This window comes from Amblyomma maculatum, chromosome 8, assembly GCF_055883805.1.
Source record: "Amblyomma maculatum isolate TAMU_Amacu chromosome 8, ASM5588380v1, whole genome shotgun sequence".
Classification (NCBI taxonomy): Eukaryota; Metazoa; Arthropoda; class Arachnida; order Ixodida; family Ixodidae; genus Amblyomma; species Amblyomma maculatum.
In genome coordinates, this window is record NC_139351.1 from 74261310 (window position 1) to 74285273 (window position 23964).

The 23964-nt window shown below is 41.8% G+C and overlaps 1 long non-coding RNA gene across 1 annotated transcript; it reads right to left on the bottom strand.

Moving 5' to 3' along the window:
- Positions 1–387: 387 nt before the first annotated feature.
- On the bottom strand, positions 388–21058 carry LOC146181528 (uncharacterized). The gene is made up of 3 exons (XR_014700440.1): positions 20971–21058; positions 6458–6509; positions 388–560 (listed from the first exon to the last, which is right to left on the bottom strand). It is a non-coding gene; the product is annotated as an uncharacterized LOC146181528 (long non-coding RNA).
- Positions 21059–23964: the final 2906 nt, after the last annotated feature.

The following is a 23964-nucleotide window of genomic DNA, read 5'->3' on the forward strand; positions in this document are numbered from 1 at the left end:
CGCCACCATCATTTTTTGTTCGCTCCAAAAAACATCCTGGAAAGGTCAGATTTCATAAATTATTCAATATCAGAATTGAAACAGAAGGTTTCTCTTCTCCCCCACCGTCGTCAAGATAGGAAAAAGTATCTATGCAAAATGTCATGCATTTTTTCATATTCGGCTATATTTGTCTAATTTATTGCCACATTATTTTTCAACCTTGCATGCGTATGCTATAAAGGAATACTTTCTTTTAAGGCTTCATGTTAACGACATTTAACCCCGCCCTATATTTGCGCAAAATAATCAAAATTTCTGTGGCTTCTGTGAATAAAATTTTCAATATTGCACCTATTTGTATGTTACTTTCTTTGGAGCCAGACTTAAGTACCTTCGCCTCTTTAAAGTATCTCAGTTTTATTTACCAATCGTTGTCGGCAGATTGATGCTCTGCGAGAACACTATCCAACTACGTCGGTCGACAGGCATCGGCGTAGTCCATTAGGAAAGATCCTCAAGCCGCATTTACAACGAGGATCGACATCGCAAGGTTCTCCATGGCTCTGTAGTTGATTGCACTATATATGAAGAAAAAAAAGAAAATGACAAAGAAATTACAGTGTCTATATTTTGGCGCCGTAAAAAAAAGTTTCAGTTCTAAACGCACACGAAAATAAAGGATGTAAGTTGTATTGTTTTTAGGGTTCTTGTTCAACTGTTTTTGATGCATATGGTTCTTTATATTCAGAAGAACTAACTCAAGACCGTGAACCTAAATTGATCTTTCAAGTTGGCTGTTGGTCGGTGCCAATGTCCTTGTTGAAATATAATTATATATTGTAATAGCAAATATACTTTCCAAACATGGCTTTTCAAAATTTTCCTATACCTACGATGATGTAAACATACTCTCACATCGTATTCAGATATGTGGCGCAAATAAACACAAACACAGGAGAAGATACACAGCACACGCGCACACTACCAACTGTAAGAAGAACCGGAAAACACTTCCTCTTCTACACTCAGGCACGTCTCAACTTCCTCTTCTTCTCATTTTCCTCTTCTTTGCCCAGGGGGAAAATGGCACTCACTTCCTCGCAGACCTTAACCTTGTCCAAACATGGCGGTGACCAATCTCTTCTTCCTCTTCTTTCCCAAGGGAATATTGACACTTTCTTCCTCTCAGCCCGAAAACATCAACCAATCATGACAGTCACAAAATCTATACCGTCTTGTAAATCCACACCTCTGCTTTGCCCAGCAGCTCCTACCACGCTGGACAGGCAAATATCACCACAAAGTCACAAGTCATTCACTAAAAACACCACCACACATATACAGTAGGACATGTCCATCTACACCCCATAAACTTAAGTAGTCCCTATATAATGAGCAACTTTATCTTGCCAATATCTAAGAAGCCACGAGGCCCATGTACTTGAGGGGAAAAATTCAGTAAACTCCCATGGCCCCAAAACGTAAGATGAGTCCAAGAATACCAACTTTAGGCCAAGATTAACAGCTAGAGGCCCGATAATAATCTCATTCTTTGCATAACTCAGGAGGATTGCTCAATAAAATTAAATTCTTTTCTACGTAAACTCAACGAAGCTTCACTAATGCATCTCTCATCTTTCTTCTGTATCCAATACGCCTCTAAAATTTCGCGTGCCATCTTATCCCGACTCTTGCCTAATATGTTTAGCCTGCTGAACAACGGCTCACACTTGCACTTTTGGCAGTGCAAGGCTAAATTTGACCCTTTGCCATTTACTATGGACTTCTCATGTTCCCTCATTCTATCATTAATGCATCTGCCTGTTTGCCCAATATATAGATTACCGCACGTCAGAGGAACCTCATAAATCACCCCCACCCGACATCCAATAAAACTCTTAACATGCTTCTTATCGCATTGCCCTTTGTTTTTTCTTCCTATTATTGCACATAACCCACCCAGTTTATTGGGTGCAGAAAACACAACTGGCACCTCAAACCTACTAGCCACCTTTTTCAGGCAGTGTGCAACTCTATGTATATAGGGGATCACTTGTGGTCGTTTATTCCTCAACCTATCTGGCGATCTTTTTTTCCCTTTCATTTTTTGAAGCAAAGACTCTGCCACCCCACATATAATCATACCCGGGAAACCAGCCGCATCAAGTCTTTGTAATTGATTATTAAAGCTTTCCTCTGCCATATGTATACATGATTTTAACAAGGACGACTCCAAACAAAGGGAAGCTATCCCTCTTTTTATAGTCTTTGAATGGGCTGATCCATATGGAAGTAGCTCTTTTTTAGCCCTGGGATACATACATATATACATAGAGTTGCACACTGCCTGAAAAAGGTGGCTAGTAGGTTTGAGGTGCCAGTTGTGTTTTCTGCACCCAATAAACTGGGTGGGTTATGTGCAATAATAGGAAGAAAAAACAAAGGGCAATGCGATAAGAAGCATGTTAAGAGTTTTATTGGATGTCGGGTGGGGGTGATTTATGAGGTTCCTCTGACGTGCGGTAATCTATATATTGGGCAAACAGGCAGATGCATTAATGATAGAATGAGGGAACATGAGAAGTCCATAGTAAATGGCAAAGGGTCAAATTTAGCCTTGCACTGCCAAAAGTGCAAGTGTGAGCCGTTGTTCAGCAGGCTAAACATATTAGGCAAGAGTCGGGATAAGATGGCACGCGAAATTTTAGAGGCGTATTGGATACAGAAGAAAGATGAGAGATGCATTAGTGAAGCTTCGTTGAGTTTACGTAGAAAAGAATTTAATTTTATTGAGCAATCCTCCTGAGTTATGCAAAGAATGAGATTATTATCGGGCCTCTAGCTGTTAATCTTGGCCTAAAGTTGGTATTCTTGGACTCATCTTACGTTTTGGGGCCATGGGAGTTTACTGAATTTTTCCCCTCAAGTACATGGGCCTCGTGGCTTCTTAGATATTGGCAAGATAAAGTTGCTCATTATATAGGGACTACTTAAGTTTATGGGGTGTAGATGGACATGTCCTACTGTATATGTGTGGTGGTGTTTTTAGTGAATGACTTGTGACTTTGTGGTGATATTTGCCTGTCCAGCGTGGTAGGAGCTGCTGGGCAAAGCAGAGGTGTGGATTTACAAGACGGTATAGATTTTGTGACTGTCATGATTGGTTGATGTTTTCGGGCTGAGAGGAAGAAAGTGTCAATATTCCCTTGGGAAAGAAGAGGAAGAATAGAAGAAGAGGAAGAAGAGATTGGTCACCGCCATGTTTGGACAAGGTTAAGGTCTGCGAGGAAGTGAGTGCCATTTTCCCCCTGGGCAAAGAAGAGGAAAATGAGAAGAAGAGGAAGTTGAGACGTGCCTGAGTGTAGAAGAGGAAGTGTTTTCCGGTTCTTCTTACAGTTGGTAGTGTGCGCGTGTGCTGTGTATCTTCTCCTGTGTTTGTGTTTATTTGCGCCACATATCTGAATACGATGATGCACCAACTTGCCCCTCAAGCCGTTATTTTGAGATACTCTCACATAGAAGAGAACCATGTACACAGAAAAGTTTACAACAAAATTCAAGTAAATATCCTACAAGCTCATGAACTAAAATACTCACATTAATATATTTCACTAATATTAACATTGTTCATTTACGGCGTAATAAATTGAAAGCCCTACACGAAACTTTAGAAGAACGTGTAACACAATGAGGAAGCATTAGAAAATTTTCTTCTATAATACATTGGTGCATTGAGATTCTGTCGAACATGATTTGCCTTCGCATCGATACAGTCAAGCAAATAGGATGACGTGATCCCGTGTTCTGTATGAAGCATTAACCATTACAGCCCTACAAAGTGCTCTTAAGTGAGGGGTGCATTAACTCTACCTGACACGTACATTCCTATGATTCATCTGGTTTCAATATATGTTCAAAAGTGCTAATAACATAAGGATGGTTTATCATTTCCTAACTGTGTTTCTTCATGTCACATCTCCTGCATCTCCTCATCCACGTATTCTGAGATAGCATTCTGAATCTGTGAGCACTAGTAAACAATTTGGGAACAAAAGCGTAAGACCTGTTGCCTCTAAATAGTAAAATAGAAATATCTCATATTTCCAGAAGAAGATCGAACAGAGGGTTTTAGTAATATGTACTGGAAGAATTGGCAGAATAGGTCGAAAACATTACTGCACGTTTCGATTTGGTGCCATATTTATCGATCTTGTAGACTGCAGGCAGCAAATCGCAAAGAATCCACGAGGCGGAAGTGCGGACTTCAGTACTGTGTGAACACTTTAAAAGCCTCCGGTGATGAAACAAAAACACGTCGAGTGCCACAGTACTACTTCTTAGATTTCTGCAGTCTTTCTGTAAACAATGAAGTAGTTGCCTCTACTTCATTTGAAAAACAGAGCCATTAAAATAAGCGAGTGGAAGTCAGAACAGGCAAAACCTTATTTTCCTCTTGTTCAAATATCTATCTGCGCGAATTAATATGTAAACATCTAATTGAAAAAATACAGAGACTTGAAAACGGACCCGCCGTTCAGTTACATCAAAAACGTGAAATAAGTACATCAAAGAGCGAAATCTTGTTTTATATAGTGTTACATACTTTAGTTACCACTGATATGCATATACTGTTAGCAGCAAATGAGATCAAGATAAAAAACGCAGACACGAATACAGATATGTGTTTGGTAATTGAAAAGAAATGCATACATGCTTCATAACAATTTATATACAGTGACTTCTGGCATTTGCGATTAAATATCGTTTTCTGATTTTCAGCTATCTTCCTTTGCACTTGCCCCCAGTGTTCCTGTTGCTACAAATGCTCCCATTATTAGGAAAACATCGCGCAAAACCTCTCGGCTAGGTTAAAGGCTTTCGGAACAATGTAGAATATATAAGCACGCTTGTAAGCACAAACTCCTGCATCTTACGAGAAATCTTAGCCTTTTTCAGTGCCGAGGCCAGATGTCCGCTTTCGTAATGGGCTTTAGGAGGCGATGCCACACTGTTACTACAAAGCAACCTCTTTATGCCACTGGCTGTCCCAAATTAGTGTTATACATTTCCCTTCGTGATGACTTATTCGATTTGATTTAGTGCCTGCCCTTTCTATGATTTATGTTACTAAACTAGTTGACGCAGTGATCTCTTCTTTTGTGCAGAAGGCATCGTCTGTAGTTTGAGTAGTACCAATAAAACGTTGAGGGCAACATGCCTTGTAGATCTCTCTCACCATAGATCTTTCCACCATTCAATCATTTATTTGTCATAAAGTGATTCACATGGTGCTGCGATGGCCGTTTTTCGCACGCTTTAAGTCTCCATGTAAACTGTAGAAATAGATGTAGAAGCTTCTGTGTCTTTCATGAGCTCCTGTTTGGAGTTACAGCAACGGATAACTTAACTGGCTCTTCACTAACTCTTAACGAGCAATGGCATATATAAAAGTAGAAATAATAAACAGTTTTCTTAAAACAATTGAAGAAGTGAAAAAATAAACAATATGAATGATCAATGCTGCTTTCAGGCATGTTTTCGTCCACACTCTGAGGATAAAGGTGGAGATTTAGGCCGATTTTACAACACATTGTTCGCCAAAATAATTACTTAGGTAATGCAGCAAATTATTCGCGTAGTTAACAGCTTACAAATGATCATCTAAACTCACTATTCGGATGCAGATTAATGCGATTGCACTAGGTGATATGTACCAATAGTTCAACTTCTTAGACGCAGGTAAATAGGCCTAGGATGGCGTAGACACTTCTGAACAAACGTCCATTCGCCGACGTATGACACGTCGTGGAAGTATCTCTTTCTGTCCAGTTTGAGCAGGACTAAACGAAGCAGCGTTTAAGTATGCCATATTTAAGTATGTGTCTGCCATGGGCTCATTGAGTCCAGCACGTGTCACTTTTCTCACCTCGTCAGCGGGAAATCCCTAAGCTTTTGCTTCGAATGTAAACAAAATATTATTTATATATAATAAATGGTAATCATAAACACAGATGCCGCCATATTTTGCGAGTTATAGCTATAATTTTATTATAAGCATAATCTCATAACTGAGGAGCCAACGTTAGAACTTCGGATTATTTCTTATGGTATAAACCAAGATCTGCAAACGAACCTTCTTAGGTTATCTCTACTGGTTTACCAGTAGCCCACCCAATGCAGGTACGAAAGCGCTAGCTATACTTGACACTACAGACATTGAGCATAGCTGACAAGCATCATCCCCTCTGCATCATCTGCTCCCTGTAGTAGCACCAGGCGTCATCTGCTCCTGTAGGCTCAGCTGCCCCGCGCTCTGCAAGTCAGCGGGGACGCCCTAGTTGTGAGCTTGTCCCCGGCACAGCGTTATGTCTAACCGTAACACGGTACGTGATAAGGCCAAGGTGTCTTATTACAACTTCTGTCGTTAGCGTAATAAGACGTTTTCTTGAGATTTAAGGGTGAGATTTATATTTACCCAAGGAGTGCAGATGTAGATTGGCCGCGGGCGCCGGATATGACCATCACATCTGAAAATAGCACGCGATGTTAGAATACAACTCGAGTCTGGAATGCCGTATTTGTACTCGTCAAATTGATACTCTAACTACGCTAAAGGGACACTGCAGCACTTTTTGCAAAAATTGGGGTTTCAGCAGAAACCCACAGTTTTTTATGCTGCGAGCTCCAATATCAGATTGCAATCAGGCAGAAGCAAATAGAAGCACCTTTTTTCAGCAGAAATACGCAGCCCACGCGACGGGGCTCACCGCGGGTCGCACCACGGCTGTGATTGGCCAAGACGTCGCGTGACGACCTTTTGAGGACCGGGGAAGCTGCCGATGCGGTTCCATCGCGGCGCTGTGTGCTGATCGCAGCTCTCTGTGGCTTTTTGACTGTAATTATGGCATGTCATATCCACACGAATGGCCATCCAAATTTTAGCTGCATATATCCATACTAGATGCGCCCACAAACGATGCAGCACTTCCGTTGTGGGCAACGTAGATTTGGCATGAAAACTTGCTTCGGTTAGAGGAAGCAATTTTGAAGACTAGTGTGTCATTATGAGCAGAAACTACATGGCCCTCAGCGACACCTCGGCGCGCATATTCTTGAAAAAAAGGGCTGCGAACAATAACCTAGCCGCCTAACTTCATTTCAGGTCTCCCGCCCTGCTCGAAAGGCCAGTGTTGTGAAAAATGGACCCGAGGCTCGGTGTACCAAATCCTGCTTTGAGTGACAGTCGTCGTACCTTGGTGAGACGAATAATTTTATAGAAAGGTTAAGCAGTACGCAGCTGCCACCAGACAAATTAATAATAAACGATGCGCGTTTTTTTTAACTTGCCATAAGGCAATGCATGCGGTGTCATTGACGGGGCCAATGTGCTGTAGAAGTCAAAAGTGCGCAGAATGCTGCTTGAGCCATAGGAAATTTGCAGACGTAGAGAACCTTTCCCTTTTATCATACTCTCACAATAGACGTCCAGTGAATTGACGGCTGACGTATTTTGAAAGCCATGTTGCAGCTCCTTCACAACCATACCTTCATTAAAAAACCATGTTCTAAAATGTGTTTTCCCACAAGAGCCTCGTAGTTTTCATTTATAACCTAATTTGCATCCCCAAACAAGACAGGACTATGCAAAATGACACAGCAGCAACGGGTGCAAAATCACAAGGCTGTATATGAACAATTTCGACGATTGCTTGCTCGGACCCATCAAAGGAAAACTCGCTTTGTGCGCTCCTAACTTGAATGCGCCTATAATCACCTGAGCGGTACACTCCTTATCTTCTAATATTGCTCCCTTAAGGGTTTCACAAACACATCAGGCACGTTCCGTGCTGGAAACGATCTCGCAAATCCGTCACAACGTAGCTACGACACAGCAGGGGGCTCTTCTTAATCATCTGCTAACTCGCAAAAATCATCAGCGCGTGCTGCTGATTAATTGTCCGGGTTTAGTACAGAAGCCGTTGCGGAGAGCTTTCGCGTGAAAAAAAAAAGACACGCGAATACAACCAAGTGCCTATGCTGTCTGCCCGTCCCATCGCGAGATGGCACTCCATGAACGGATTGCAATCAACGCTAAACGCAACGGTTCACCTACAAATAAGACCTGAATGGTCAGAAAGTAAGGGAACTACTAATTAGAAACCTTACCTCCCTTTTCTTCCTTTAGCAACTGCGGTTCTAAGATATTATGACTGTCCCAACTCTTTTGTGCTAGGAAATAGAAGGAACCACGTCATGGTTCAGCCATGCCTTTTTGTGAAAGCCTTAAGAAATCGCATTAGGAACAAACTGCATACACTTCCAGCCATGAAAATGGTTCGAGTAAAATTTTTCCTTTCGTCGGCTTGAATTTATCTCTCTTCTCATCAACGCCACATGCGCCGCCAGCTTTTAACACAATAGAAAACTACATCGTAGCGTCCACAGCTGTTCGTGGATCTGAATACATGCAGTTTTGTTGTATCAGGTGCGCAACACTAAGGTGACGTGTTTTGTGTGTCCTCAATGCACGCAAGATGACGAACAGCGCACGCCGAAAGCCCCCTTCGTTGGCTCTGATGGCATCCGGCTCCTCTCAGTGACGACACGACAGCCGCTGAAGCGAGGTTTCTCTCTCCGCTTTCTTTCTCTGTAGCAGTCGCGCTGGGCGGAGGAAATTTGAATTGTGCGCCTAAATTACTTAACAGACATAATCAGAAAATAATCTACTTCAAAAATCTATAGTGTTGACACATTCGAAAACCGTTGCACTGTCCCTTTAAGGCATCCAGACCGCACTGACCAGGAATATAAAATTTGTTATGTTCCATTCATTTGTTTACGTTAATTTCCGCCGCCTTTGTAACTTTCTCTTACATCTTTCTGTCCTCTTTTGCCGCTTTTCGAAAAAAACTGGCCTCAATGTTCTTTTTTTTTTCTATTCCAACACATTCCATGTGTAATAAAATGGGGCTGTAAGTCGCGCAGAGTAATGTTCTCAAGAATCCGGAGCAAGCTGCGATTCTTAATGTTTCTCCAGTAGCCGCAAGTGGACGTCTTACTCCCTTGTAGCCCGGAGTCCAACCTTTCGTAGTTGTCTTATTCTTGACTAATGCTTTCCTGAGCATGTTCACAAAAGGTGGCAAAGATCCACATCGGCGGCTGACCTTGGACACTTAGGGCATGTCCTTTTTGTTTGTTTCTTTCTTTATTCTATTCCTTTCTACAGTGAAAGTGGAGCAGGAACTAAAGGCACAAGGCCTGACAGAGGCTCCTACAATATGGTTATCTCCAGTAAATATGTACAAACTTGGATTAGAAATGTTCCCTTTTCATGCAATTTGCATACAGAATAATCAATTATAACAAAATACAGATATTTGTATATTACTTATATACATTCATATGTACATAGTGGCACACCAAAAATAAAAAAATAAAATAAACATGTATATGTATACTTACATACATATAAAAAATAAACAACATTATATCTCATATTGCACACGAAATATTCAATATACATATATACATTAGTCATTACATGGATGCCACGTTTAAGGAAAATAGATGGAGGGATTTATCAAAAATAATTTGACATATTGTTTAAATCTGGGATGTTAAAAATCAAGTTTACCTGAAAAGATATTTATTAAATGCGTTATCTGAACATTTAAGGTCTGTCGGTCGTAGTTGGTTCTAGTTACTGGCATTCTTTTGTGCTCTTTACGCAGTGAGTACTTGGACGTAGTTTGACCTAAAGTGATTAGGTATAGCCTTTTATTGTTTATGTGTTGCAATAATTTGTATTAGTATATCTGTGTGGCTGGAAGTATTGTGTGTTTAATAAATAGAGCTCAGTAGGAAGATCGCGTGGCTTAACATAATATCTCTCAAATATTCTTAATACCTTTTTTGTAGTAGAACAACAGGTTATGATTGCTGGCAGTAGTTGGTCCCCATACTAGTGCACAGTATGATAGGTAAAAGCCCTTACTGCTGAGCTAGTTGGTTTTGGTTCATAATTAAAATAGTTTAAGTCGCAAAAAACGTGATAAGCGCTTCGTCCCGTCACTTACCTGTGTGTTTGACTGTTTTTTTCGCCATAAACTATTTTAATTATGATAGGTAAAATATAACAAGTGGGCTAAACAATGTTTTCTTCACCAAAAGAGGAATAATTTCACTAATGCTATATATGCATCCGACAGCTCGGAACTCCATTGTCTTGAGAGCCGCATTAGAATTGTGGATGCCGCTTTGACTACGTTGTGTTACAATTTCTAATACCGCCTCCCACACTGGAGTATTAAAGGCTGATTTACCATTTTTTTATATTCGCATGAGGGTATTTCTGTCTGGCTTACTGACCTTTTCTTGCGGCGCTCTGCCATGCACAATTTTTATTCTCGAACTTTTTCAATTTGTGCTGCAGTTTTGCAATTGTTGGCTATGTCATCATGCCTGCATCTGCTGTCCCCGAGCACGGAAAATTCATGAGCCGAGCACACCGACAGGGTTTTTTTATTTCTTCTGGTTTTTAGCTTTGCAGCAGAAGATGAATTGAACGGATGTATTCAGATGATGGTTCTTTTTCGTTTGCCTCATCAGACAGTGCGAACGACAGCGAATCTATCCAACACTACAAACGGCGTTGCTCCATTCTTTCAAAATAACGGCTTGAGAGGCTAGTTGGTGCATCATCGTATTCAGATATGTGGCGCAAACAAAGACAAACACAGGAGAAGATCCACAACACACGTTCATCCATCCGTTGCTCACAGAATATTATGTTGTTTTGCCCGACGGTTAGAAGTGGACAGGATCGTCTGACTTGCATTGACTGCATCTGTATTTCTGTTTCCCAGATTCTGGTATACACTCCGGTTTGGCCCATTCGGACAAAATAATTAGAGATGTCCCTCCCTTTAGCATCTGTAGCAGTAAACTAGTTTGTGCTTATACTGTTTTAGACATATTATGCACCTGTATAGTAAAACCTATCTGGCAGCCTATCTGGTCCCTGCAAAGTGAACTCCTTCTTTATATTTTGAGAGAGCATTAGCAATGCATCTGAATGAAATATGAGGCCTATGCTAGTGAAGGATGTATTGGCATAAGTGATAAGCTCATTTTGAGAGCGGGCGCTCAGTGTTTAGCTCTAATGCCTATCCCTCATTAGCTCTAGCTTTTGCACATTACGCTGCTGTGGGATTGTTTCTAGTTTTGCAATTTCAATGTCATGATGAAATGTGTACATATATATATATATATATATATATATATATATATATATATATATATATATATATATATATATATATATAAGAAGGAGAGAAGCGAACAGTCGGCGAGGCCAAGGAAAGCGTTGGGGATGGTACTTTATGTCTTTTTTTTTAATGTTTACTTAGATAATCACACAAATTAGTAATGTAATCTGTTAAGGGGAAAGATAATTAGACACAAAGTAGAAGAAAAAACAACATGCCGATGGTGGGATCAGAACCCACGACCTCCGAATAACGCGTCCGGTGCTCTTCCAACTGAGCTACATCGGCCGCTGTCCCCCCTGCTACTTTCTTGGGTATTTATATTGTCTGTATACGGACCTTGAGAGTGTTCACCAGCGCCACCCTCAGCAATAGCGGCGGACGTGGAACGTCCTTTGTTACCACCTGCGTCACGTAGAACGTGATCAAGAGCGAGGGCGAAAGCTGTGCTAGAACCCTCTTACGCTACCTATGGCTTCAAGACTGCCAGAACCGAGACCCCCGTAAGCTACAAGCAGATCAATCAAGGGGAAATGAGGGCGCTCGTCATAATACATGAAGGAAAGAAGCGCACAGTCGGCGAGGCCAAGGAAAGCGTTGGGGTTGGTACTTTATGTCTTTTTTTTTTATGTTTACTTGGATAATCACAGAAATTAGTAATGTAATCTGTTAAGGGGAAAGATAATTAGACACAAAGTAGAAGAAAAAACAACGCGCCGATGGTGGGATCCGAACCCACGACCTCCGAATAACGCGTCCGGTGCTCTTCCAACTGAGCTAAATCGGCCGCTGTCCCCCCTGTTATTTTCTTGCGTATTTATGTGGTCTGTATACGAACTTTGAGAGTGTTCACCAGCGCCACACTCAGCAATAGCGGCGGACGTGGAACGTCCTTTGTTACCGCCTGCGTCACGTAGAACGTGATCAAGAGCGAGGGCGAAAGCTGTGCTAGAACCCTCTTACGCTACCTATCGCTTCAAGACTGCCAGAACCGAAACCCCCGTAAGCTACAAGCAGATCAATCAAGGGGAAATGAGGGTGCTCGTTATAATACATGAAGGAAAGCGAACAGTCGGCGAGGCCAAGGAAAGCGTTGGGGATGGTACTTTGTCTTTTTTTATTGTTTACTTGGATAATCACAGAAATTAGTAATGTAATCTGTTAAGGGGAAAGATAATTAGACACAAAGTAGAAGAAAAAACAACGTGCCGATGGTGGGATCCGAACCCACGACCTCCGAATAACGCGTCCGGTGCTCTTCCAACTGAGCTACATCGGCCGCTGTCCCCCCTGCTACTTTCTTGGGTATTTATGTTGTCCCCTTGATTGATCTGCTTGTAGCTTACGGGGGTCTCGGTTCTGGCAGTCTTGAAGCCATAGGTGGCGTAAGAGGGTCCTAGCACAGCTTTCACCCTCGCTCTTGATCACGTTCTACGTGACGCAGGCGGTAACAAAGGACGTTCCACGTCCGCCGCTATTGCTCAGGGTGGCGCTGGTGAACACTCTCAAGGTTCGTATAGAGACAACATCAATACCCAAGAAAGTAGCAGGGGGGACAGCGGCCGATGTAGCTCAGTTGGAAGAGCACCGGACGCGTTATTCGGAGGTCGTGGGTTCGGATCCCACCATCGGCACGTAGTTTTTTCTTCTACTTTGTGTCTAATTATCTTTCCCCTTAACAGATTACATTACTAATTTCTGTGATTATCCAAGTAAACAATAAAAAAAAAGACATAAAGTACCATCCCCAACGCTTTCCTTGGCCTCGCCGACTGTTCGCTTCTTTCCTTCATGTATTATAACGAGCACCCTCATTTCCCCTTGATTGATCTGCTTGTAGCTTACGGGGGTCTCGGTTCTGGCAGTCTTGAAGCCATAGGTAGCGTAAGAGGGTTCTAGCACAGCTTTCGCCCTCGCTCTTGATCACGTTCTACGTGACGCTGGCGGTAACAAAGGACGTTCCACGTCCGCCGCCTTGGCTGAGGGCGGCGCTCGTAACACTCTCAAAGTTCGTATACAGACAACATAAATACCCAAGAAAGTAGCAGGGAGGACAGCGGCCGATGTACCTCAGTTGGAAGAGCACCGGACGTGCTATTCGGAGGTCGTGGGTTCTGTTCCCACCATCGGTACTTTTTTTTTCTCTTCTACTTTGTGTCTAATTATCTTTCCCCTATTCAGATTACATTACTAATTTCTGTGATTATCCAAGTAAACAATAAAAAAAAAGACATAAAGTACCATCCCCAACGCTTTCCTTGGCCTCGCCGACTGTTCGCTTCTTTCCTTCATGTATTATAACGAGCACCCTCATTTCCCCTTGATTGATCTGCTTGTAGCTTACGGGGGTCTCGGTTCTGGCAGTCTTGAAGCCATAGGTGGCGTAAGAGGGTCCTAGCACAGCTTTCACCCTCGCTCTTGATCACGTTCTACGTGACGCAGGCGGTAACAAATTACGTTCCACGTCCGCCGCTATTGCTGAGGGTGGCGCTGGTGAACACTCTCAAGGCTCGTATAGAGACAACATCAATACCCAAGAAAGTAGCAGGGGGGACAGCGGCCGATGTAGCTCAGTTGGAAGAGCACCGGACGCGTTATTCGGAGGTCGTGGGTTCGGATCCCACCATCGGCACGTTGTTTTTTCTTCTTCTTTGTGTCTAATTTTCTTTCCACTTAAGAGATTACATTACTAATTTCTGTGATTATCCATGTAAACATTAAAAAAAGACATAAAATACCATCCCCAACGCTTTCCTTGGCCTTGCCGACTGTTCGCTTCTTTCCTTCATGTATTATAACGAGCACCCTCATTTCCCCTTGATTGATCTGCTTGTAGCTTACGGGGGTCTCGGTTCTGGCAGTCTTGAAGCCATAGGTAGCGTAAGAGCGTTCTAGCACAGCTTTCGCCCTCGCTCTTGATCGCGTTCTACGTGACGCAGGCGGTAACAAAGGACGTTCCACGTCCGCCACTATTGCTGGGGGTGGCGCTGGTGAACACTCTCAAGGTTCGTATACAGACAACTTAAATACCCAAGAAAGAAGCAGGGGGGACAGCGGCCGATGTAGCTCAGTTGGAAGAGCACCGGACGCGTTATTCGGAAGTCGTGGGTTCGGATCCCACCATCGGTACTTTTTTTTTCTCTTCTACTTTGTGTCTAATTATCTTTCCCCTATTCAGATTACATTAATAATTTCTGTGAATATCCAAGTAAACATTAAAAAAAAGACATAAAGTACCATCTCCAACGCTTTCCTTTGCCTCGCCGACTGTTCGCTTCTTTCCTTCATGTATTATAACGAGCACCCTCATTTCCCCTTATATATATATATATATATACATCGACGCGTTGTTTTTCCTTCCGCTTTGCATTTAATGCTCTTTATTCCAATAATCACCATACGACAAACTTCCTGTAAATCTTAACAGTATAAACAAGAAAAAAGAAAAAAAAAACGAACGTTTCCCTTGCACTCGTAGACTTTTCGCTCGTTTAAAAGATATATATATATATATTTGTGTGTGTATGTTTGTGTGTGTGCATATTTATAATTCGGTAAGATGTGATTGCAATATGGTGTTTAAAAAGAACTTCACATGCTCTGCTGGTACCGGATGTAACACTTTATGAACATGGCTTCAGCATCTCTTGGGGCTAATTTTGAAAAATGTTGACCAGAGCTCTGCGAACAATTCTAAATGTGTCTCTCTTCCTTGTATCCAGGTGCTTGTCTCTCTCTTAATTTTCACGAGTTCCGTAGCTAGGAACGTAATGCCAATGTGAAGAGAAATGATACTCTGCTGTTAGAAATCCTGGCATGCGATTTTTATCTGCAGTAAGTGTAGTTCGTCAAGATTAGGCGCGGATTAGGGAAACACGGTGGAGTTTTATGAATGTCTTGAATATAATTTATTCCAGCGAAAGCTCTGCTAAGCACGGCTGTGCAACTGGCAGACGGAGCTGGGTGTTACAAGCTCGGCTATCGAACCATTGAACCAGAATTGCTGGGATCGCACCCGACCGCGGCGCACCGTTTTAATGAAGCTGAAACGTAAAAGCGTTCGAGTGCAACGCGATTTCAGGGCACTTTTCACGCACGCGATTTTTGGGCACGCGATTTCAGGGCATAGAAGCAGGAAACTGCGCTGGTGCAGTATTTATAGACCTCACTAAAGCATTCGATTCTATTAACCACTGAATTCTCTTCATGAAACTAGAAGCAGTAGGAATAACAGGCCCACCATTGCAACTGATCAAAAATTTCTTAAAAGACCGCAGCCAGCTAGTAAGTATTTCAGGCATTTATTACGATGAAAAAACTACTTATGTAGGTGTACCACAAGGCTCAATACCAGGCCCACTTAATGACCTGCCTAACCGCCTGACTTCTTCAAAATGCGTCCTATATGCCGATGATACTACAATCTTCACTTCAGACAAATTCGTATCGACTGTAGTTAGTAATCTTAAGAAGGACCTTGCTCATATTTCAAACTGGTGTGAACTTAATATGCTTCAGATTAATCCTTCAAACACTTCTTTCCTTTTATTCACCTCAAGCCAGATAACTATTGCATCATCACCGTGTATTCGAATTGGCCAGCATATAATTACACCAAACGATTACAGCATCGACATGGGCGTGAAGTTAGATTCACATTTAAAATTTCATCTGCATATTGCCCACGTCAAAACGAAACTAGCATATGGCATACGCAAACTAATCAGAGCACGAGCTTTCTTTTCACATTCTCCACTGATGTCTGTATTATGCACTGATACATTCCCACATCACCTAAGCCATTGTAGCCTAAGGAAACACTTATAACACGCATTTAATTTCTCTACAAACGATTCAATATCGGGCACTTAGTATAATTACTTACACCTTCGATGACTCTAGCACTAAGCATTTACTTCGTAATCATTGAATCTTGGCCGTCGCTGAACTCGTTAAATACAACCTATGCACATTCTTCTACAAGTTACTAAACGACGAACTTCCAGTATCACTTATCCCACTAATTTCACTAATAAATGATAACAAAACGCGATTCGCAAGAAACAAAAATTTATTACTACCTAGAGTACGAACAAATTATGGGAAACAAACTTTTCATTTTTCTGCTATCATGGTCTGGAACGCGTTACCATCCATCGTGAAATCTCTTAACAAAAAAAGATTTGCATCCGAAATTGAACAGTTCTTTTTAACAACAGAAAACCGATACTGAATAATGACTATGTTATCAGCTTTGCGTGGTATGTATTTTTATGTTTTTTAACATGTTTAAAGTCTGTACTGTTATGCCTTTTTATGCATATATTTTATTACTGTCTGATTTTATGTTTACCTTGCTTGCTCAGTGTGTTTTTTGTTGCAGAATAATGTTATTTTTATTAAGAACTTATTTATTGTCTACGTTAAATTTATCTTACTGTGAATTATTGCTGTCTTGTATAATAAACTTTATCTGTCATTTATCGGAGGTCCCGATACAATCACTGGCTCTGGGACCTCCTTCTGTATGTATAAGCTGGAATGTACTAAACGGATATAATAAAATTGAATTGAATTGAATTGGCAGATGCCAGCCTTCTGTGCCTTCTCTGCTGGTGAAATGTAGGTATTGACAAAGAAATGTCGCTAATACAGCGCCTTTGTTTTCGATAAACCAATCTGCAAATTACAAGCATGTTTACGCAATAAATAACGTGGTTATACATGTTAAGACGACCTAACTTTAGGGAAACGTTCAAGCTTGTCCTTCATATCAGATGCTGCAGTGCCTTCTAGAATACCTTCTTGCTGGGAATTTTTTTAATATTTATTTAAAGTTCGGGGAAGGAAGGTGGAGGCTCCCTTTTCTTTCGACAATAACACTAATTTATTGATATTTAGGTCACTGTGCCGTTTCATTCAGATAGCTTTTATATTTTTGTTAAAGATGGTTTTTGAAGATAAGAGGCTGTAACTCACTCCAGTTTATTCGGACCCAGCTAAATTTCGTTGAAAGTGATACGGACCGAACATGACAAAACGCGACGTTGTATAGCGAGTAGTCGAACTTACTTTGAAATAAACCGAGGTTTAGAGCAATTGCTAACCCAAGTACCCCAAGTGTTCAGCTTTTTTTAGTGGGCAACGGCAGATGGAACGATGTGGCCTATGCCATATTTAGATGCGGATGCACAACTCGCGGCAACGCGCGAACGCGAGGCAACAAGGTAGCTTTGCGCGTGATGCAAGGCATCCAACATACATTTAGGTACACAAATTGATCGGTTACGCCTGTTAAATATATGAAGAGGCACGTTGCAGTCACGATTAGCTGCTGTTTCGTACCGGATTTAAAATACTGGGGACGCGAGAAATCAGGTTGCGTTTCATTAAAGTCGTTAAGCTTATCAGAAAGACTGTTGTGATAAGTGACTCGCCGTGGTGGCTGGGTGTTTGCTAGGGTGGAGATCGAATTACATGAGTTCCAATCCGAGGGCTGCAGCCGCACTTCGTTGCGACGAAAAGTATAGCAACCGAGGGCTGTGCGATGTCAGTGAGTGTGTTAAATATTCCGAGGCGGTCGCCAATTCTTCTTTATTGCCCTTCCACTTTCCCCTTTCTCTTCCGGCGCAGTTCAGTTTCTGCCACTAATAAGACATATACTGCACTTTTATTTCCCTGAAATATTATTACATTTATAGTGGAGGGCTCGGGAAATTTGAGCTATGTGGGGATCAAAAGCCAGCACTGACATCGCACTGTAGACGTGAGCTTTGGTTTTCACCTCCATCGAAAAGGACCTCCGCAGCTCGAATTTTATTCTACGACTTTAATTTAGCTGTGAACTGCGCCAGATACTGGGCTACCACGCCAGGGTGAAGAAACCATGTACCAATAGCAACATTAAAATAAATATGGCATATATTCTTCCTCTAACGGTGCAAACTATTGATTTATACAACAAGAACAGGTGATGTAAATTGTTTTGAAGGACCTACTGCCCCTCCCGGACGACATTCACTCTTTCTACCATCGATGGTACAAGAGGCAAACATCTCGGCATTCCAGGAGCTAAAGCTGTTCTTCCAATTAAACCGAACCTCTTGGACGACCTGTCAAACCACAGTCGCTGCTGGCACAATGTTTATTGTAAAGGGTTAAAAAACCTTCTGAATACAAGCTCTGATTTTTATGGTTAGGCACGTAGGCTATCACAGCGCATAACAGTCTAGACTGCCCGCCTGTAATAGTGGCGTTGGTTTAAAAATCTACCATTTACACAACGAATAATCAAACATGCAATTCAGTGGCGCTAATTACGTAGCACCAGACTTGATCAGACTGCTGATAGGAAAGTGAACAGTACTCAGCTTACTATACAGTTCAAATTTCTCTACATTCGCTGCTGTGTCCAGCTGCTGCCAAAAGCACACAATAGGTATTCATTACCGTAATGAGGAATATTTTAACAGTTTTCGCACAATACAGATAAAGCCGACACATTCCATGCGATTTTAGGGCGCCTGGAAAATAAATTACGGTCGAGAACATTCAAGTACCACGTTATGCACTCTTTGTAGAAAATTGAGAGTAACCGTTATTTTGCTAAGTCTTAAATGTAATTTCTGCATTGAAGCAATATATTTAAGATAATATCTAAAGCTAAGATTACGATGAGGTTGCAATCAAAACTAATAACGCATACACTCGTCGTTGAGCTCATCATTAAATGGTACCACCGCGGAGAGATGAACCATGTTATTAGTAATTAAAGTTGCACCGAGTTGCACAAAAGACACCGAATAATGCTGCCAAATGTCTTCCACCATCCATTTTTATCGCAGGTGTTGGGTGCTTGGTGAAGGAAATTGATAATGGCAGAATTCATATTCACTATATTGATGCTAGTAACTTTTCTGTGGAGGCATCAAAGTTGGCAGCAGGGGTTTAATTTTGCTTAGAATGAGGTCCTCGTAAATGGTTTCAATGCGTGTAATCTTGTTTTTAAATTATTTCTCGTCAGTATCACCATTATTTCAATGTCCACGGCTCGAGGAAACTGCGCACACGTTGAATGACCACATACGCGAATGCGCAGTTCAGCACAGTATACCAAAACGAGTCAATTAGCACATCCCTTCCCACAAATGTCGGAGCAGCAGTTATTCCTATTCTGATTATACGTCCTTTCTTGACTGAGCTTTCAGCACATGTTTAATAAATTGTTTGTCACTAGTATGGATACCTTATAAGACATGGATATACAGAGTAAATCAGAGATTGAGCACATGCGCTTTTGTCGTTACGTTTCTTCGCTTTCGTAATGGTATGTATATCACTCGTGTTCATTTTGTTTTGTGAGGCGCATTGTCCCATTTCATGGGACTTCCAGTGCGTGAAATATAACGCAGTCCTCCGTGTCAAAGAAAAAATGAATTAGCAGCACCAGAAATTTTGGCTCACTTACAGCATTGGGAATGCAATAAAGTGCTACAAAAATGGAGCTGATACAATACTCTACGTTGTTAATTATTTGGACATGGTATGCCACCATGGTCTGCGGATCAAATTCCTTTACCCTGTCTATAGAGTACCAACATCCGCATCACAAAGATCGTGGCGCTAGAATGTTCATTCAGCAGTAGGCGCAGGAAGCTCGCGTTCGTGCAGGACAGTCGCTATAATGAGACTATACTATCCTCACTCAGTGAGCACCCGATCCTGTTGCGATTTGGCAGTAAACAGCCAAACAAGCGGAGTGATATATTTCTTTAAAAACTAACGTTCGGACATTCTGGAGTACGTGGCAGTAGAGGGTTTCTCAATATATAGATCTGCAGGAATCTTTTAACGCGCACGAACGTGCTCAGTATATAGACAATTTGTGTTTCAGGTTTCCCAAAAGCGCAGCTGTCTGGGGTGGTATTTACATTATCCCTTCGCAAGGTAAGTACTGTAGATCAAACAAGTCAGTGATTGAGCGCTCTAAGCACTGATTCAGCGCAGCTCGACGTATTTATACCGTTATTTATCACGCCTATGTGACAGCGGGTGCCGCTCTCAGCGCCGTAATCTCCGCACATACGGACACTGTTATTTGCACATTTTAACAGATTTCAGGGTTATATAAGAGAAAAAATAAATATTTTGTGATGGCCAAATATTTAGTGTTGAGTAGTTCTTCTCTACCTCTTCATTTTGTTGTTTTTCTTTTGAAAACGATGAAAACAGTTCCACCGCTCCACATCCGGCAAATAAATTTCGACAGAAATAAAATACACCGCATAGGGTCGCATCCTCCTTCCCAAATGATGTCTAATGAAACCACTGCGTGAAAGAAAATAGATGTTCAACTGTGATAAAAGGTTGGGGATTACTCTTCATCAAATTTTGGAATCGTGGCGCACTGCACGGGGCCGTGCCGAAAAGCAGCTCTCCTCGAAACGAGACTCACTGTGTACGCATGGCTCGACTCCTGTATTCAGTCAGCAGGTAGGTCAGTTATACCCTACAGTAATCTCCATAGAATAAATGACCAAGACTGCGTGGAAAATATTTCCGCCTCGGCCTATATACTATGTCGCGCCTAAAAGGCTGCAGATGTCTAATGAACCTAAAATACAGCAATGCTGCAGCCTTTATGCAAGCCTATAAAATACATTGTGTAAATTTGCACGATTTGAAACAATATAGCCAAGAAAATAGTAAAAATGACGCTTACACTGATGCCAAAACCAAACACAACATAATACCGAAGCGTACCGCTGGCGAGTACATCTAAGATAGTAATGCTCGAACAGCAAACTGGGAGCGCCAGAATATAAAGTCTAAATTCATGCATTTTCATTTCAAAGTCATATATGCAGCAGCTGCATTGAAATCGTGCGTTTAAATATTTATTTTTTTACGCTTGAAATGACGCAAAAACACAAAGAAGTAATGAAGTAAAATGCAGCCTTAATATGCTCATAATATACTCCACGGATATAAATATCGAAAGCATGTGAAATAATTTGGGAGGAATATTTATTGCAAGAGCTGCCTTGAATAATTCAAAATGCATTTTTGAAGAGCTAGACGTATGCTCACAATTTTGAAGTATGCTCCCCCAAAAATCTGAAATGCCTTATGTTAGATAAACAGGCTCCTATGAGTGTTATATTAAAGCGTTTGTTTTCCCGTTAGTTCTGTTTTAATTGCAATGTGGCAGATCGATATACTATTGCAAATGATTCTGTGGGCACGATAGCAGCGTATCAGCCGAAATGGCTAACAGATCGTCCTTGTTTGCTGCAAAGGTCCTGTTTCAGCTCGTGGTGTACAGCATCGGCTTTATCAGCATTTCTGCCGGCGCCAATTAACGTCTCCCTTCATCGAGTCACGCAGCTGTCTACCTGTGATATGCCTGCATTCGTCCACCAGGCGGCACCTCTGGGACTTCCGCCCGTTTCTCATCCCTCCTTGGCTACAGGATGGTCATCGACAGCAAGTGCAGCGCCAGTATTTAGGCGCTGGTTCTCGCAAGACCACTTCAGTGGGCACGAGAGCAGCGTATCAGCCGCAATGGCTAACAGATCGTCCTTGTTTGCTACACAGGTGCGTAACTCTATTGCTTTGTATGCTAAAAGAAGTGAAAATCAATGCTTGATGCTGCTCCCGTGCCCACGAGTTCTTTTGAGCGTGTGGAATGAATGCTTGGACAGCTGCCTTCGTTTGCTATTGTCGGGAGATACTAAGGAAAACCCGGGCCCTATGAACACACGTGGCACCACCAAAGGCAATTTGTGCAGAGATGGTGCAGACGTGAGCAGTAATTCCGCTACTAACGTTGTACTAACACAATCTGAGCAAAACATGGAAATTCTGCGCATCTTGAAGGAATTGCAAGCACAGTCAGCCTCACTTTCAACTAGTAACAACGAGATAAAGAAATCATTGGAAGAGTTACGGAATGGACAGAGAAACATTGACTCAGCCCTCGCCTATATCAGTACCACACTTATGACCGTTGATAGAAAACTTGAAGAGATAGACGACGCAAAACAGGATTTTCATTGTATTTCTCTTGATCTTCAGAAACAAAACCAAATGCTGCAGGCCCGAATCAATAAATTGGAAGACCAAAGTCGGAGAAATAATTTAGTGTTTGATGGAATCGCCGATGACCAAGAAACATGACAAGAGACGGAAAGTAAACTTCTAAGGGTCTTGTCTGAATACCTTGGAACCAAGCTCTCACTACATGATATTGAGCGGGCTCATCGACTAGGCCAGTATTCAAACCTTGGATGCCGTCCGGTGATTGCCAAGTTCGCGAAGTTCAAAATCAAGGAAACAATTCTGAGCTACAAAAAGAGATAAAAGAAAAAGACACTTAAGTATCAGAAGATTACTCGTTTGCCACACGCCAAGCACGAAGAAAACTTATTGGTTTTGCAAAATCACTCCCCGGCTCCGCATCTTTCAAATTAAAATACAATACGCTAGTCGTAAATAACATTTCCTACATGTATGACCCTGTCAGTTAAAAACCTTCCAAATTTCCAGTGAACGTACCAAGACAAGATCCACTCAAGCATCACCATAATTCTACGCTTCACCTAGCGCTGACAAATCTGATTAAAGGTCGCTGAGGGGTGGTGGCCTTTGCCTTAGCTTACCCGAAATATCAGTATTATTTACTAATATTCGAAGTGTTATCAAAAGATGTACTGAACTCTCCACTGCCATTAACGCATGCTCCGCTAACGTCATCGTCCTAACTGAGACTTGGCTCCATGAAAACATACGAGACGGTGAAATTTTCGATCCTTCAAATACTTTTTGCTTCTATCGTTGTGACAGGACAGACAGGCAGGGTGGAGGTGTACTAATATCAATTAGGAAAACAATAGGACCAAGCGCCATTCACATAACATCAAGCATCAAAATTGTGTGGGTGTCTTTGCAACTAAGTTATCGGAGAATAATCTTAGACGCATGCTACCGTCCGCCAAATGCCCATCCTACATTTGTTGCCGAGCTTCACGATGTCGTTAATACCGTCGTTACGCGCTACCCTTCATCTCCAATTTTTTTATTAGGTGACTTCAACTTTCCGGGTATCAATTGGTCTCTAGCACAGCCTTCCACGTCTTCGTCTACATGCCAGGAATTTTTTAACTTATGCTCGTTGTTTAGCCTTACCCAAATCGTCCATCAACCTACCAGAATTACCGAAGTTACCGCAAGCACACTAGACCTAGTACTAACCAATTGTCCGGAATTGTGTTCCGAAATAACTTACATGCCCAAATTAAGCGACCATTCTTTACTGAATTCTTCTGTAAACATTCCTATCGGGAAACCTGCTAGTCACTCTAAAACCATGCGTTTGTATTATCGTGCTAACTTCAACATAATTAATAACAAACTAGGCTCGTTCGTGGAAACGTTTTTCGATGGATTCGACTTTTGATCGGTGAATACAAACTAGCTGTTATTCAAGAACTAAATCTTAGATCTCGCTAATCGCTATATTCCCACTCGTGCAATATCTTTCAGCAGCACGCCCCATGGTATAAAGCTCATCTTAAGCGCCTGTCTAACCGCAAGAAACGTTTCTTCCGTATAGCTAAGAACGTACGCACTGAACATCATTGGTCTTGTTACCGCTCTGCAGCTGAGACTTACATTTCCGCCGTGAAAAGTGCCAAAACCAATTATCTGCATAATA